Here is a 19,271-nt window from a genome sequence, read left to right on the forward strand (position 1 = left end):
CTGCAAGTCGTCAATCAGTAATACATCGCTCACTGGAGCAGGGTCATTAGTCACGGCAGGCAGTGGACAACGACTTAGCGTGTCTGCATGGCCTAAATGTTTCCCTGGTCTGTATTCTATACGATATGAATATGCTGTGAGGAATTCAATCCATCGCAGCATGTGGGGTGACAGTATATTGGATGTGGGTTTGTCCCCAGCTACTATTCCCAAAAGGGGTTTGTGGTCAGCTTGCATATGAATTGCCTGCCGTATAGGAAATTGTGAAACCGTTTAATGCCTGTTACTGCTGCTAATTCCTCCTGGTCCAATTGACTGTAATTTCTTTTTGGTTTGGGCAAGGAGCGGGGGAAATAAGCAATGGGAACCTCAGAGCCATTGGGTAATCTGTGGCTCAAAACTGTGCCTATTCCATACGGGGATGCATCTGAAGCTAGTAAGAGTGGAAAAGATTCATTGTATTGGATTAGAACGGCTGATGACGTCAACAGATATTTGACAGCCATGAACGCATGCGATTCACGGCTGCCCCATCTCCACATTGTTGAGCTGTCAAGCAACCTATGTAGAGGCTCCGCAATGGACGCCTTATGGGGAAGAAACATTGCATAGAAATTTAACAATCCTAGGAAAGCCTGCAATTCCTTTCTATTAGTGGGTGTTAGTGCATTTTTGATTGCTTCCACTTTGGACTTAGAAGGATGGATGCCTTGAGCATCAATGTGAAATCCTAAAAATTCCACGGAGGATACTCCAAAATGACATTTAGATTTTTTAAATTTTAAGCCTTTCTCCCTGAATCTTTGTAAAATGATTCTTAGTTTCTGAATTAATTCTTGTGTGGTGTTAGCAGCTATAAGTATGTCGTCAAAATAAGGTAAAACCCTGGGAATTCCTTGTAATGTTCTTTCCATTATGCTCTGGAATATCCCAGGTGCGACACAGACTCCAAATTGTAGCCTACGACAGCGGAACCCCCCACAATGTGTCACTATCATTTGTGCGTCCGCTTGAGCTAGGTCAAGCTTAACAAAAAAACTTCCTTTACCCAAAGGTGCTGGACCACTGGAATTGGGTAAGGGTGCGCTTGTAAGGCCTTATAGTTGGCACATAATCTAATTGAGCCATCTGACTTCATTGGTAATACTATAGGTGTTTCCCACCTGGAATAATCAACAGGCTCTAATATACCTTGCTGTAATAGTTTGTCTATTTCTGCATCTACTTTGGCTTGCAATGCAAAAGGGACTCTTCTAGCCTTAAGCCTGATTGGTGTTATGCTAGGATCTAAATTAAAAGATATAGGAGATCCCTTAAATGTCCCTAAACCCTCACTGAATACCTCAGCGAACTCTTTGGTGAGTTCCTCAAATTCACTTGCAACATTTGGAGTGTGAATTCCTGTTATTTCTAAGCCTAAAGCTTCAAACCAGTCTAGTCCTAATAAAGTAGCTAAAGGGTTGGTTACTATTATCAAAGGAAGGTTCCCTTTAAACTGGCCATGTTCAACAAAAAAAATTCTGCCTCCTTTAAGAGAAATTGGATTGTTTTGGTAATCTTTTAGGATGCAATTGCACTTTTCCAGTTGCTTTTCTGGAAACCTCAGCACCAGCTATTTGAGGGTGTCCCATGCTATGATTGATTTCAAAGATCCGGTGTCGATCTCCATCTCGCAAGGCGCCCCTTCGATGTAGACAATGATGTACGTCTTCTTACGTTTGCCTGTAGTCGCCGATGCTGTGTTGATCACCTCTTCTTCTTCCGCATCTGGATCCACAGCATGACAGTTTTCGGTCCCTCTGAATGGCCTTTGATTGGCAGGTCGACTGCTTATTCGATTGAACGGTCTGGGATTGGGTAGTCTTACATACATATGCAAGGTGTCCCATTTTTCCGCAATGGCGACAAACAGATGTCTTGAACCTACAAGTTGAGCGCAAGTGATTGCCCCCACAGTTTAGGCACACGGCTTGAGGTAATTCACTGTTAAGTCTTTTCTTCCTGGCTGCACTTATGTTTAAACGGCTCACTTCTTCTGGCAGCCATACATCCTCATTCAATTCCTCTGCCTGGTGGTTTACCATAGCAGAAACTGGCGAGCTGTGGAGGGCTTGGTATATTTTTATTTCAGCCGCTGATCTATTGGACTGTTCGGCTGCTCTGCTCTGCATAGCAAATCTATCCATTGCTATGGATAGATTTAAATCAGAGCGAGCCAGCACTCTCCGGTGTAAACGAGGGTCTTTCACTCCACAAATTAGCTGCTCTAACAGTGCATCATCCAGATCAGGGAATTTGCAATGGATGGCAGTGTTTCTTAAAGCAGCTACGTATTAGCTCACAGTCTCATTTTCGCCTTGAATACACTGCCTTCACGTGTATCATCTAGCGAAACGGGATGGTTTTGGGGTGTAATGACCCTTCAGTTTGGCTATGAGAGTGTCCCAAGATAAGTTAAAGACTTGGGCTGGCGCGACTAGGACTTGGCAGTGGTGAACATCTCAGGCTCACAAGAATTAAGAAAATACCCCCTACGCCTTTCGTCTGAAATGTCCTTGAAATCATTAGCAAAAAGGAAGCATTCAAACTGTTCAATAAATGATTCCCAAGATTATCTTTCTGGCATTTAAGCAGCGAACGGGGTAGTAACCACCATAGTTTACAAATTTCAGTTCATTTAAGGACGAATAATTATTCTACTCTGGTATTTGAGTGGTTTTTTTACTCAAAATCCCATCCTTGTCACCAAGTATTTTGAACTTGGGCTCCTGAAATAATGGTGAGGCTCAGTGCTAACACAACAGCTTTATTAGAACAGTAACTAGACAGGAACACAAACAAATGCTCTGACAGCCCTTTTATACCCCGAGCTGTCAGCGCGCTAACCAATAGGAACCTTCCAAATCTCCTGCCTAAACAACACGCGAATGGACCAATCAAACAACACCCTGCCTGATTGACAAGAGAGGGCGGGACACGCAGATATGTGGCAATTTTTGTTTTTTCTTTATTGATCTTTAGTCCTGCTACTTTGCCATATTCTTCTAATTTTTGAATTAATTTCAGGCTGGATTCTAATGGATCCTCTAGAACAAATGCTAAGTCATCGGCATAGGCTTGGGCCTTATATTCTTCATTTTTGAGTCTTAGACCTTTTATTCCCTGGTCCTTCCGAATTTCATTTAATAAAATTTCCAAATATAAACAGCAAAGGAGAGAGGGAGCATCCCTGTCTGACTCCTTTTTTATTTCAATCTTCTCTGTTAGATCTCCATTCATCAGAACTTTGGCTGTCTGGCTGTTATAAAATCATTCAATCATTTTTATAATTTTGTCTCCGAATTTCATCTCGTCCAATTGTGTTATTATAAATTTCCAGATTACGTTGTCAAATGCTTTTTATGCATCAAGGAAAACCAGTACCATTTGTTTTTCTGGATACGCCTTGTAATACTCTATTATGTCTAGGGTGACTCTCATATTATTTTTAATGTGTCTGTGATGTAAAAATCCATTTTGGTCCGGGTGTATTAAAACCTGTTTAATTCTTCCTACCATAATTGTTGCAAATATTTTATAATTGGAGTTTAGTAATGAAATTGGCCTGTAATTTTGAATTTCTTTTAGGTTGGTTTCTTCTTTTGGTATTAGTGATATTATTGCTTCTGTCCATGATTCAGGTATCTTGGCTTTTCCTAAAACTTCGTTAAACATTTCCACTCCTAGCTCTTCCAATATTATTTTATTGTATTTGTATAGATCCACCGGTATTCCGTCTGGTCCTAGGGTTTTATTATTTTTTTGGTTTTTAAGAACTAATTCCAGTTTGGTTAACGTTAGTGGCCTGTTTATTGCCTCCCTTTGTTCTTTTGATATTGTTGTTATCTTTTCTGTGTTTAAATAATGTTTTATTTTGATTTCCTCCATAGAGATAGAGATATCCATAGCATTCCAGGTGGACCTCAGCTGAGTCAAGGAATAGGGCTAACTGGTCTGAGTTCCCATCAAACTTTCCTCTGAACCGGGGCAGTTCAATCAGCAGTACCCTTTCCTCCTCCTGTTGGCCTCTGTATGCTTGCATTTGATATGTCTGAAGATAGTGCTCAGTTCTAGTTTGGAGGGAGGGTGGAGATTGTCTGCCCTGGGCAGCCTTCCTGCTACAAGGGAGAGGCACTGTCTTCATCTTCCTTCTAATGGATGGAGAAGTGGGGCTGTGTTTCCATGTGCTTCTCGTCACCTCAAGAGGATCCACTGCTCCTCCTCTCTCTTTTGGCATGCATAATGGCCTTTCTTCACAGAGGGTGACCCAGTCAAATTCCTCCCTCTGTTGCTCTATGGAATTTCCCAGGGGCTCCATTTGGGGCTTTGGGGGCCTGGCTTGATTCCAGTCCAGCATCCCCTCCACTCTTTCCAGCTCACTTAGGGTCTTTCACTTTTTCTGGGAAATAGGGGTGGGGGTTCAGCTATAGTTGTTTTTAGGGGTTGATTACTTACCTCCTCTTGCTTCACTCATCTTGGCTTTGATGCCTGATGGCTGCTCTCCACCTCTGTTCAGATAGCTGGCCTTTTGCCATTGTCTTCTGAGTTCCCCCTCAGCACCTCCAATATTTAAAAGCAAAAAATGGCTGTCTTTAAAGTAGCCTAACGATGCCTGCTTCATAATAAGCTACCCGATATTGTAATACAAAAAGCAGTAATTTATTAACAGCTTCATTAGGCATTCTTCATTAGGCATTTCTTATTCGCAGCCATATTTTTTGCTTTCTTTATCTGCTTCTGAACTTTGCCCATGTTCCTGTCCTCCCTTCAGTCTGTGTCATAAATCACGTTATCCAATAGCTTCACTCATCTCAACCCAACTACTGTAATCTGAGATCCAGTTCTGCCGATGCTCTGCATGGAATGTCAACACAGAGAGTTGACAATTACAGAAAGTGGAGGAAAAGGCAGAAACAACAGAGAAGAAGGTGGAGGAGATGGATTACAGACTTGCAATAACCGATAACAATTAAGAAAGGCTAAACATATCCTGGGAAATGGATAAAGCTGATTATTATTTAAGATTTGAAAATATTGAAGAGGAAAAAGGGGAGAACCTAACAGAAAAAAAGGCAGATATTTTAGCGGACACATTAGAAGAAAGCAAGGAAAGGTTAGTGTTGCAATTGCAAATGATGGACTTTGGAGAGGGATTTATAAATATGGTTAAAACCATTTATAAAGAAAAACTGGCTAAAGTGATGGAAAATGGGGATATGACAGAAAAAAATGCCTATTAGAAAAGGAACCAGGCAAGGGTACCCGCTATCTCCATTATTATTTACATTGACATTAGAGGTTTTGAATAGAAAGTTAAGACAAGACAAAGAAATAAAAGGAATGGAAGCTAAGAAAGAAGAATATAAATTACAAGCATTTGCAGATGATTTAGTATTTATTTTGGAAGGTCCAATAGAAACAGGACCAATAGTACTTGAGCAAATAGAAATGTATGTAGAAGTAGCAGGATTGAAAAATAATAAAGACATCACAAACATTTTAGTGAAAAATATAAGAGAAAAACAGAAAACGGAAATAATGGAGAAATTAGATGTTCAAATAGTAAAGAAGATGAAACATTTGGATATACAACTGACTCCAAGATGTGTAATCATTAAGGAAGATAACTATTATAAATTAAGAAACCAAATTAAAACAGGTGTAGAGAAGTGGAAGAATTTACTGTTATCAGAATAGTGATAATTAAGTTGAACATATTACCAAGAATTTTATTTTTATTCCAAATAATACCAATAAAGCTTGAAAAAAGTACTTTGAAAAATTAAATAACAGGGAAATATATTTAACAAGGGGAAAAAAAGAGAATTAACATAAAAATGTTTCACAATTCAAGAACTAGAGGTGGATTTGGTTTACCAATTTGGGAGTTATATGAAGCAGCAGTCTTAACTTGAATAAAAGAATGGCTCTTACTGAGAAATACAATGTTATTTGTCCCTCCAGTCTTTGGAGGGACATGATATGCAACTGGGTTGGCACACATTTTTGTGGTATGGGAAAAATAGAATGCATACTTATTTTCAGAGACATTATGTAAGAAATGGTTTATTCACAGTATGGGAGAAAGTGAAAGGGAAACATTACATGGGTATACTAATGTGGCTTTCAACAGTGGCAGCTTTGACATACCCGAATATCAGTAGTATGAGAAATATTACTAGATATAAAGATAAACTAACAGTAAGGGGAGAATCAAAACAGAAGAAAGAACTAGAAGAATATAGGATGGTTTAAACAAATAGAAATACAAACAATATAAGAAAAGGATGGTAGAGAGTATGGTTTTAATTTGGGAAATTCAGAACTGGATAAGATACTCATTGGAACAGATGAAAAAATGATAAAAAATTGTATAGTTACCTACTTAGAATCAATTTAGGGGAAGAAGAAGTTTAAAAAACAATGATAAGGTGGGCAAAATTTTTTGGCTACAAGATAGAATTATAAAAATGGCAACAACTATTGGAAAGGAATTATAAATTAACAATGGTGACAGCATATAAGGAGAACATGTATAAAATGTTTTACAGATGGCACATGCCACCTAAAAGGCTAGCAAAAATGTTTCAGAATAAATCAACTAAATGTTGGAAGTGCCATCAATTGCCAGGATCATATTATCATATGTGGTGGACATGTAGAGATACAAGAAGCTATTGAGTTAAAATGCAAAAATGATTAGAGAAAATGGTACATCAGCGTATAGAGCTCAGACCAGAGGTATTTTTATTGGGTATTCTATCAGAGAAATATAATAAAGAAGATACATATTTGATTGTACACATAATAACAGCAGCTAGAATTGTATTTGCACAAAACTGGGAAACAGATAAAATCCCATCAGAAGGAGAGATAATAAAGAAGATATTGGATTGTGCAGAAATGAACAGGTTGACATTGAGAATAAACAACAAAGAGAAATCAGTGTCCTTCAGAACATGAGGGCAATTTTATGATTGGTTAGAAAAGAGATACAAATAGAAAGAGAAAGGGAAAAAGCAGAATAAATAACTCAGATGACACATTATTAAATGGGGGGAATGGAAAATTATTAAAATACAAGTATACAAGTTGAAAATAGTACAAGTGGATTTATTATTGGGAAATAAAATGTTAGAGAGAAAATTATTTTTATGTAAATATAAAGTTGGGATCGCTGAAATGCCACCTCGAGAATCCATCAGAGAAAGTAAACAACGGAGGGCAACAATGGAAAGGAGGGATGAGGAGGATGAGGAGGAGGGATGAGGAGGAGGGAAAGGAAGAAAGGACAAATTGTAAGAAGATAGTGATAAATGTTAATAGTACTTATGAGAATGTATATTTGTGAATGTATTTGAAAGGAACAAATAAAAAAATTATAAATAAAAAAAACCTGGTCATCTGCCGCCTGACATTGCCATGCTCAATTGTGAGTCCATCCAGTCTTTCATCAATCCCTCCTTGTTCCAGAATGACCTGCCTGTTCACTCCACCAACCTGACTGTCCATAGCCTGTGCCACATGATGGAGATGGGCCATCCAAGTATGAGGTTGCCAGCATTTGGGACTCCTGGTGGCTGAAAGGATGGTTCCAGTATTTATTTGAGTGGAAGGGTTATGGGCTGGAGGATTTCACCTGGGAGGATGCTGCGACCATGCATGCACCTGCTTTGGTGCAGGCCTTCCACAATTAATTCCCATCATGTCCACACCCAGATTGTCAGACCTGGGGGAAGAGTCTTGCAATGAGGGATAGTGTTATGGTCCACCAGTGGCCAGCAGAGCTAGCAGTAGTGTCGGACAGTGAGGAGGTTGGGGAGGAGCATGGGCCAGTCCTGGAGGCTGGGAAAGGCTCGAATGAGGGTTCTGCATCAGATGCAGAGATGGGGCAGAGGTTGTTTGGCAGTGATCAGGTGACTACGGAGCTAAACAACAGTAAGGCAGAGGAACAGTTAGAGCCGGTTCCCAGTGTGCGCATGCGCAGAGCTGCCAGAAGAAAAGAACAACTCGGAAATTAGGGTAGACTTGTGATTGACCCCTCCCATAAGAAATAAAAGAGGAGCGAAAGGGGAGTGGGCTTTTTCAGGAAACAATTCATTCGTTCGGTCCTTAGTTTCATTTCAGGAGTGTGAAGATCTGTCCGTGAATTTCAGAGACTCTGTGCTCAGTCTTTCCTTGCGCAGCACCTCATTTGGAAAATATTTACATGGCAGCTTTCCAAGATAGATAAGATCTGTACTGATAAATATTCCTTTGAAATAATGTTTGCCAGGCCTTGATAAATGTGAATGAGAGGAATTCGCATTCGTTTAATAAAAGGGGTTTTGTCAGGACCAGGATTCTGCCTCGTGCTTTCTGGGGAAGCCTAGGTAAGAACAAAGATTTCTAATAGAGGGGCAAACACAACACTTTCATTTACAACCATGGAAGTATCAGCTATCACTTTTCAGTACAAAGTCACTTAACCTCTGCCATTCTCACTGTTTTGGGAGTGAAATACCCTAGACAGATGCCCTAGTAATGAATGTGCAAACTGAAACAAGAAAATTTATCTTCTGCTAGAACTGCCCCAAGTAATCAGTTTTTTGCAAGTACATTACCTCCAATGGGTTGACAGAATATTAATCTATGTTTTCCAAGCAATGTGATATGTAATTTTTTTCCACTGCAATGTCATCAGAGCTGAGAAAATGCACACTATTATTCTGTTGGAAGCAGCAGCAGCCACCATATAACATTACAATTGTAATGTTGACATTACAATTACATAGCTGTGTAATCTTATGATTGACAGGAAAATAATGGCTACTAAAGGATTGCTTGATTTTTAAAAGAGAATTGTTTTTACTTAGATAAAAACTGTTTTCAGAGCAGGCACAATCAGAAACCTTTCATTTAAGACATTTATTGGAAGTTATTGTTTATTACTATTATTCCTCACTATATTTTGCTAATGGCTGGCACTTTTAATAAATGGTATCTTGTCTCTTGCTCTCTCATTTTTCTCATTGATGGAGAGGCAATGAACAAAAATCTCTGCTCATAATGACACAGACAGGTAAATTAGGACAGCAAGATAGCTAAAAGCATAAAGTGAAGGCATAAAAATATGAGTCTCCAACATTCTGTGTAATCTAAATGGGGACATAGTTGCAATATTATTACAAGTAACAAGTAACATATCCATCTACAAGTTTCATTCTTTTCATGACTAAGCATTATGGTAGGCTACACAAATGCTCTATGGTATATTACAAGCTTGAGGCTCACTGGGCTTGGTGTAGTAGCGTCCCCAAAGTAGAGTGGCAATCCCCAAATTTTGGAGTGGGGTGGATTTCATATTTCTAAAGAAGTAAAGTACAAGTTTAAGATAGATATTTTAATTTTACTCATGGTAAAAGAGGGAGTTTTCTCCTTTGCTCTAAGGACTGTAAAAGCAATGTAGATGGAAGAAGTCAGTCTAAAGCCCAGACTTTTTTTGTTAATTTCTTCAAGTATTCTTTAAAAAAATAAAATATCAAGTAAGTTATAAGGTTTTCCTGAGGATGACAGACATAATGCAAACCATGGACAATTGCCTATGCAATTCCTTCAGTATCAATGGGCGTTTTGCACATATTCTTTCTGTCCTTATTAGTGGCGAGTTGCAGGCAGTACGCCCTGGTACGAGCATACCGGAGCTTACCCAGAGCCTACCATTCCACTATGGTGCTCCGGAGGGCCCACCCACCCGCCCGCACTCCTTACCTGTCTTTAAACCTTTTGGTGCTTCTGTGCAGGCGCAGGGTGCATACAGCACCTGCATGACGCTCAGCCGAGCAGCTGAAGCATCACAGAGGCTCGCAGAGATGTTGCTAGACAATAAGATGCATGAGCACACTCTGTGTGCATGCGCGCACACAACACATGTTCATGTGGAGGACGTCGGGCCCTGTTGCAACCGTACCAGTTGCAATGGGATCTGGAACCCACCACTGGTCCTTATAATCTATCATCCCTGAATGATGCAGTCCACATGAAATACTATGGACAAGTGATGATATTGTCCAGATATTTCTACATGTGTGTCAGCATTTTGGATGCTTTTTTCCTAGAAAACAAATGAAAACCATTCTAACCAATATTTAATGTAGCATTCCCAAAGCTGGGATTTCCCAATGCAACTCCAAAATTTCTAGCAGCATAGCTTGTGATAGTAGCTAGGAAAACTGAGAATGGCTATCTCAAACTTTAGATCTGGTAGGTTTGCTCTTATAGCAGTCAATTTAGATTCTGTCTGCTTTTTCACTCAGAAAGGTAAGATTAGGTAATTTAAGGATGCTGAAATCTCATATATTTTTAATTGAAACCTCATAAAATGTCAGCATCCATATCTTGAAACCCATGAATAAGATTTACAGAAGTAGCATTTGAAATTGTCAGTTTTTCATTTTATTTTATTACAGAAGTCCTTGAACATAATTTAGGGTTCATTCTGGATTTTGTGAGCACTTTGTTGCTCATCTGAGTAAGAAATTTTCTCTCCCTTTAGGACTTGCTCCTTTTTTGGAAAAGTTTTTTTTTAATTTAATTGAACAAAAACACAAAAAAGGAATCATCCTTCATTACATCTTGTAGAAAGCGTGTCGATTGGTTACAGATAACTTTTGGGTGTTCCTTCCACAGTCATTACTTATAGTTCATATTAGATTATACACTCTAAATCAAAAATCTTTGTATATCTTACTATCAATGTACCACAATTCTCATCTGACTACAATTATTTGAATGTGCTTTTACCTCAAATCATTCATACTTGAAGACACAACCACATAATGGCATTCATTAGCTATTTCAAAAATCCTCCAATAATATTACACCTTTATGACATATTCTAAGCAAAAGTCAATTAATAAAGTTTCTAAACCTTTCCCCCCTCCCCCCCAACTCGCGGTTTAGAGTTTGTATCTAAGTTGCTTTTGCCAATACCAGAGCATGTATATATTATTAAATATCCATTGCCATTGCCTTGTTGTTATTATAATTGGATAAAAATCATTTACTATTTACATCCCATCTCCTCTCGTCAGACCCAAAAAACATTATACCTTTATGACAAGATGCAAATAAAAATTTGTTAATAAAATTTATAGGTCTTTTTCCCAGATCACAATTTGCAATTTATACCAAATGTCTTTTACTAGTTTACCAGTACATGTATATATCACTAAGCTGTATCCATTATCATTTCATAGTTATTGATAACCAAAATTAACTAATTTTTTATTATCAACTTTCATTGTCAACCTGTATCTTTCCAGTAACAAAACAGTCTTATCTCTCTTGCCAGTTGTGGTGTCAGTCTTCTTTTTATCTCCTTTATAAGGTTTTTATAGACTTCTCTCCACACTTTGTTGCTTAAAGGATCTCTCAGGTAATCTCGTTGCCCTCCAGCTGTTATTAAAATTAGCTTGGTTGTCAATTGTGCTTCTAAAAAAAAAATCTCTTCTTAAATCCATCACCATTTACCCTTTTTTTTCTTCTATATCTTGGAATCTGGGGTAGAGCTCCAGTTCATCTAATTCTCTTTTCCATATTCCCTTCTTTCCACTTTCACCCACATTTGCTCCATTAATAAATTCATATATTGTCTTGTCTTTATCTTCTACGTCTTCATTCTCCCCTTTAAATTTTTGGGCTCCAACCCCTTCATCTTTTGCTGTGAGAAACACTAGTCTTTCCAACTTCTTCTCAATTCTCCTATATCCTTCCAATAGATTTTGAATTCCAGCCAAGATATTTTGGAATTTTAAGGTTTCCTCATCTGAATATTGATCCATGTTTCCAAAAAAGGAGGAGGAAAAGAAAAAAAACTAATAGCCACTACCACTCTAGCCTTCCAGGCCTCTTTTATTTTTTATTTTAGGTTGACTTAAACACAAGTTCTTTTATGCTCTTCAAATGAGAAGTGTTCTGTTTCCCCCACTTTCTCTCCCCTGCCAGAATAGTTCTCAAAAGCACCTGTGAAAAAAATTCGTGCCCTTGGCTCTTTATCAGTTTCTGTAAACAATTTGCAAACCCTTCAGCTACAGAGTCAGTAAGATCAAAAAAGAAAAGAGAAGAGATACATTGTTTCAAAAATTCCAGCCTCTGACCATTGTGTGGCAGTGTTGCTACTTTTCACTTTCTAATATAGGAAACAAAGTTCTTTAGATTTCTTTAATGAGATTTAATAACAAGTAATAGGAAGAACTGTTAAAATAAAAAGGAAGGTTTTAATCCAGGTCAAAAAATAAAGTAACAAAAAGCAGAAGAAAAAAAATTAATCTGTTCACTTTAAGAGGAGAAATGTTGCGAGCACCCAACTGTCAGGTGGGAGATATCTTCAAAAAACATCACCAGGATGGAATGCTGGACAGTTAACTTTGGCGGGAAACTCCCTTCCTCCACATGCGCAATGAGATGGTCAGGCCAGCGTCTAGAATTTTCCTCCAGCACATAATGATTCCCCTCCCAAATACCATGCCCACCCTCCCCGTTTCAATGGCAGCCGAAGCAGCAGCAAAGCAGAGGCTGACACTAGCCTTAGCTTTCAAACAGTTCATTTAGTGACCAAAGTTATAATGGCATTGAAAAAAGTGACTGATGACCATTTTTCACACTTAGTGACCATTTTCACACTTAGCAACCGTTGCAGCATCCTCATGGTCACGTGATCAAAATTTTGATGTTTGGCAACAGATTTGTATTTATGATGGTTTCAGTATCATGGGGTCATGTAATCGCCTTGTGTGACCTTTTGACAAAGTCCAGATTCACTTATGTTACTAACTTATCAGCTGCAGTTATTCACTTAAGAACTGTGGCAAGAAAGGTGGTATAATGGGCTTAGTGACCAAAGTTACAATGGGATTGAAAAAAGTCACTGATGACCATTTTTCACACTTAGCGACCATTTTCACACTTAGCGACCATTTTCACACTTAGCAACCGTTGCAGCATCCTCATGGTCACATGATCAAAATTTTGATGTTTGGCAACAGTTACAATTTATATTTTTAAATTGTAGTATGTTGAAATTACAATACTATTTTTGCGTTGTATGAAAATGTTTGTTGCTCCGTATAAAATTTTTAATCAAGCCCCCCCCCCCCCCAGTCAAAGGTGTCCCTCTTTACCAATCTGAAAATCTGGTCACCTTATGCTTGGAGGGTGACTTCATGGGGTGCACTGGGGGCAGCAAGAAGCTACCAAGATTGGCAGTGGGCTTTGTGGTCTACGTGAACCTGAGGACTGGCTGAGGCCTTTCTTGCCACCCTCCCAGTCCCTGGGCTGGCTAAGCCACCTCAGCTCCATGCCAGGAGGGACTAGCTGACTGGGTTATCCCTGTGTGCCTCCAGTCCAGCTTACCTTCAGCCGGAGTGTCTGGTCTGGTTGCCTGCTGCCTACATCCATTCCAGCATCCGTCACATCGGAGAGCAGCTGATTCTGCCTGCTGGTAAGTGGCTGGTTTTTTTCTTTATTATTTAATGTTTTTTAAAGGATATTTTATTGTTAATTTTTTTCAGGAAATTTGGTTGTTTTTAGGAAATGTTTTTTTTAATTTTTTTATTGTTTTGCAGAAATGTTTTTTTAAAAAAATATTGTTGTTAGGCAATTTTTTTTAAAAAAATTGTTTTTAGGAAATGTTTTTTTTAATTTATTGTTTTCAGGAAATTATTTTTTAAAGACATTTTATTGTTTTTAAGAAATGTTATTTACCAACAGCAAACGGCACAAATCATAGTCAATGGAAGTTTAACAGATTATTTTCAAATCGGAAAAGGTACAAGACAGGGCTGTCCTTTGTCCCCACTATTGTTTATTATGACTCTGGAAGTATTGTTGAATAAAATACGGGGCTTGGATGGTCTAAAAGGGATCAAGATTAGGCAGCAAGAATACAGAGTGCGCGCTTTTGCGGATGATTTGGTCATAATATTGGAACAACCACAGGAATCCAGTATGGTTTTAATGAATACGATTAATCAATATGTCTGGCTTTAAAATAAATTTAGGAAAAACAAAAATATTAGCTAAAAATATGAATACTAAACAAAAGGAAGAACTAGGAGGGATGCTACGATGTGAGGTAGTCAAAAAAGTCATATATCTTGGAGTTAATATTTTAACTTCAAATGGGAAACTATATAAGCATAATTATGAACCACTTTGGCATAGTATACAGATAGAGATGAAAAAATGGGAGAAATTGCACTTATCTTTGCTGGGTAGGATAGCAGCAGTGAAAATGAACATCTTACCAAAATTTTTATTCCTCTTCCAAATATTACCCATACTTAAAAAAGATGTGAATCTTTTAAAATGGCAGAAGGGTATCAACAAATTTGTATGGGCAGGAAAGAAGCCGAGGGTAAAGAGGAAAATAATGCAAGATGTACGCAAGAGAGGAGGCTTGAAATTACCTAACCTAAAACTATACTATGATGCAGTGGTGCTATCTGTAATTAGTGATTGGCTTACCTGTTATGCAACAAAAAATTGGACAAGAATTTTAAAAGTCATATTTTAAGAAATGCTTTACTGCGGGTCTGGAAAAAATACCAATATAAATTAAATGACAAGATACCCATGTGGGCAATTCCTAGACACGCAATTGATTTGATTTGATTTGATTTGATTTTATTGACATTTGTAGGCCGCCCTTTTCCCTGAGGGGACTCAGGGCGGCTCACATAAAATCAGGGAAGGGGAAATGCAGACAATAACAAAGACACATATAATAAAAACAGTAACCAACATGCATTCATCATTCGGGAGGGGCAACTATCTTCATCCCCAGGCCTGACGGGCTAGCCAGTTCTTCAGGGCTGTGCGGAAGGCCTGGACGGTGGTGAGGGTACGAATTGAAAATATGAATATAGCACAAAAACAGGATAGAACTACCTACAGACAGCTTCTCATTTTGGAAAGGGGGGTACTACAACTAAAATCTTTAGAGGTATTAAAAGAGGAGAAGGTAGTTCAAACATGGTTCCAGTATGGGCAATTACAGGCCAGGTGGAAAATAGATCAAAAAATTGGTTTTATCCAAGTTGAGGATAATCTGTTTAAACAAATAAGAGATCAAAGCTTAATGCATATAAAGAGGATATATAATGTATTAATACAGATGGATTCGGAAACAGAATTAGTTAAAGATTGTATGATAAAGTGGGCTCAAAATATTGAAGAACCAATAATGCTGGATACATGGGAAAGAATCTGGGTAAGAAATGTGAAATTTACACAAGCTCAAAACCTGAGAGAAATTTTTTATAAGATGTTCTATAGATGGCATTTAGATCCTAAAAAGCTGGCTTCTATGTATTCGAATGTACAGCCTAAATGTTGGAGATGTGGTTCTCTCAATGCTACATATTTTCATATATGGTGGACCTGCCAAAAGATTAAGGCATTTTGGATAAAAATATGGTGGATTATGCAAAATATCTTTAAAAGAAGGATAAAGTTTACTCCTCAGTTATTTTTACTAGGTATAAGTACTGACTTTACGTTGGTAGAGACTAACTTGATTCTGCACCTAATAACGGCGGCAAGACTGTTGGTGGCGCAATACTGGAAGAAGGAAGACTTGCCTACAACTCAAGAATGGACATTGAAAGTTACAAATTTAGCCGAGATGGCTAAAATATCGGCATATCTTAAAGATCATTCAAATGAAAGATATAAACGAGACTGGAAAAAATGGATTGACTATATACAAAACAAATATGGGACTAAGAAATTCCAGATAGCCTATGCTTAAGATCAGGAATGATTTAAACTGTTCAAAGTTAGCGTAGCAAGAAGAAGTTAAGATCAATGTAGAGATGTTATTAACCCTTTTTTAAATTTCTTATTTCTCAATATATTTTAGACTGTGTTTGTTAAAAATCTATACTGTGTACGGGCTCTGGGAAGTCGGGGGGGAGGGAGGTGGGGTGTTGGGGGGGAGGATGGGGGGAGGGAGGGATATATACTAGGTTAGATACAATGGTTTAGATCTCAATGTAATGCGATTTCACATGTATACAGTTTTTCTTTAATTTCTCTGTAAAAATAGGATAAGTTAAGTACATTGACATATAGTGGAGGTACACCAAAGGGAGGAGGAGGGGATAGAAGAAAGATGGGTAGAGAGGGTGGGAGAGAGGATGGGAGGGAGGGTAAGAAGGAAGGGAGGGAGTGGATCGGGAGAGGGGAGTGGTAGAGGGGGAGGGGAAGTAGGGTAGAGGGGGATGATGGAGGGAAGATAGAAAGTTGGAGGGGGTGGAAGAAAGAGGTGTATGGAGAGTGGAAGAGGTATATTGGGTTTCTATTTTGGGGGGTATTGTTGACAAGAGGAATTGCTGCGATTATTGTTTAATGTTGTATGGCCCCGGCTACGAACAGTATATATGTGAGTGTATGAAAATGAAAATGGAAAAAAAAAATCTTTTTCACAAGAAATGTTTTTAATTAATTGTGTTTAGGAAATCTTTTTTTTTAAAAGAAATGTTATAGCTTTTAGGAAATATTTTATTTGTGATGCAATATCTTGCTTTTAAGTGTGCAGGCTGGTGCATTGTTGGTGAGATTTTGTGTGTTTGTGTAGTGAGGTGAATCACTACAGAAATAAACACACAAAATCTCGCAAAGCTGCCTTGCACAAACCTGCACGTATAAAAGCAGCCATTTTAAGGCACATAAATTAAGGCTGTTTTTATATGTGCAGATTGGTGAAGGCAGCTTTGCGAGATTTTCTGTGGTTCTGTGTGATAACTGGTTTTTGAGGTAATTGTGAGGTGGTTGCTTCTTGCAGCAATCACCTTTTATGTGACTCCATGGCTGCTTTCATATGTTGAGCTGTGTGCTGCTTTGTGAGCTCCTGCAGCTTGAAGGGTTTTGATGATTTCTGATTGCCCTTCTTTTGTTTTCCTGTTTTCCAGGGTTAATCTTGCTCCCAGGTCTTTTGTTATTCCTATCCTGGGGATTAGTTCTGCCAGGAAACAGGAAAAGGGGAGTTCCAGGTGAGCTATTTTTAGCCAGCTGATTCCCTTTGTCTTAATGGATGTACTTAAGAATTTAAGTCTTCCTTTCAGCTGGTGCTTTTGCATGGGGTTTTCTTAAAGGGGGAAGGGCTTGAGTTTCTTGGCACTGTTTTTTGTGGTTTCTGGTTTAGTGAAGTTTCTGGTACTGCCTTTTATGATAATACTTCCCACAATGCCTTGATGGTTCTTATTCCAGTAGATTTGTTTTTCCTATCCTTAGGGTTAGGGAAAAAATTGTTTCATCTGCAGTCTTTTGGGGGGAAACTGTTGTTATTCTTTTGGTATTTTCCTGATTCTGTCATAGTTGGGGTGTGTGTTTGTAATGTCCCGCAGTTATCTACACATTAATAATGATCAAATACTAATAATATTTGCTTATACATTTAAGTGACCTTTCCTTACATAATTGGTGTTTTCTTTCATACATTTAGATTTCTAACTTCTGTTTCTGTTAGTTAGCCATTGATAAAATAAATTCCATGTGAAAAAGTATTCGAAATCTTCTTGATTTTAATTGTCAATTTATTCATTTCTGCACATTCTAATATTTATTCATTTTCATATCTTTGTTTTTCCACTGTTATGCAAACACAATTCCAGCAGCTGTTAACGTGTAAAATTAAATATGTATTATATTCCCTTTGAAATATCCAACAAAATATTTCTGGTTTGAAATCCATATCTTGCTTTACCATTGCTAACCATGACACCACTAACTCTTGAATAGCTAATTGGACTGACCTAAGTACTGAACCCAATTCATATATTCCTGTTTTTTGAACTCAGGAATAAATTTCAGAAAAAGAAATCTGTATTGCTCTGTGAATCTATCTATGACATTCATTCTTCTTGATCTAACTTCTTAGATGAAAAACTATAAATTTTCTGTTTGTTGGGGGACATCCTTTCTGAAAAGACTGTACATTGTTGGGTGAAAACAGATCCCTTCTGTTACCTGTAGTCCTCAGCTTACAACCACAAAAGTCCAAAGCACAATATTGTTTTATTATTAGTATTATTTAACAGGATGAAGAAGAGGCAACAGAATATCACTGCTTTCTTCACCAAGAAACCAAGACAGGAGCAATCAGCTGATCCAAAACAGTCACCAAGACCACCAGCACTACCAGGTGGATCAGACCAGTACCACCAGCACCACAAGCACTAAGTTTGATGAGGACCCCCATCAACTGGGAATTTTCCTCACACACATGTTAACCTACATGCAGAAGTATGGTAGGGACCTCCCCACAGAAGGAGCCAAAGTCAGGGTCATCACCCTGGCCTTAGAAGGGGCTGCTGCATGCTGGATGATGACCCCCACAACGCAGACACCCCAGAGCTTCAAAGCTTCAACTGCTTTATGACAGCCCTGAGACAGAGATTTGAGGACCCTCTAGCCAGCAACTGCATCAGGCAAGGACACCAACTGGTGGCTGAATACATCAAGGAATTCCAAGACCTGGACTGCCGTATGAATTGGCCAGAGGAAACACTGGAGAGCTGGTTCAAGGATGGGCTCAATGATGACCTGTAGAATGCCCGAGTAGCCCGTGGAACCCTAGTCCACCTGCATAACTGGTACTTTGTGACTGAGGAAGCTGAAATTGACCAAGCCCAGAACCAGTACTGTGTGAGTTGCACCTGGAGGAAGTCCCTGCCCAAATGGAGAAGGGAGGCTGCCAAACCTTGCCCTGCTTCACTGCCCTTGACCACCTGCTTCAACTGTGGGAAATAAGACCACCATAAAGCTGATTGTCATGCAAAGATCCCTGCTCAAAAGGGAGAGAAGCAAGCCACAGGAAGGTCTATGAAACCAGCACAGCATCCCAGGGATACCTCTTTGAAAAGCTGCATAGTTATGGAGTTCCTGCCAAAGTCAGCTCCAGTACCTGGAATTCCAACTCCTCTAGCAGAAGAACCTGAGCATTCAGGGAGTGACTACAAAGACCCATTGGTAAGTGGGACTGTTGAATTTATAATCCCCATAGAAATATTAATCCCACTAATGGGGAAAAAGTAAGACTTAAAGCATTGTTGGACTCAGCGTGCACGAGGAACCTAATAAGCCCTCCTTTAGTTGGAAGACTGGGGCTCCAAGTAAGGCCATTCAAAACTCCAGTCTCTTTCTGCCAACTCGATGGTTCCATTGAGGGAGGCACCCCAGCTACGTGTGCT

This window comes from Thamnophis elegans, chromosome 11 (assembly GCF_009769535.1).
Source record: "Thamnophis elegans isolate rThaEle1 chromosome 11, rThaEle1.pri, whole genome shotgun sequence".
Taxonomy (NCBI): domain Eukaryota; kingdom Metazoa; phylum Chordata; class Lepidosauria; order Squamata; family Colubridae; genus Thamnophis; species Thamnophis elegans.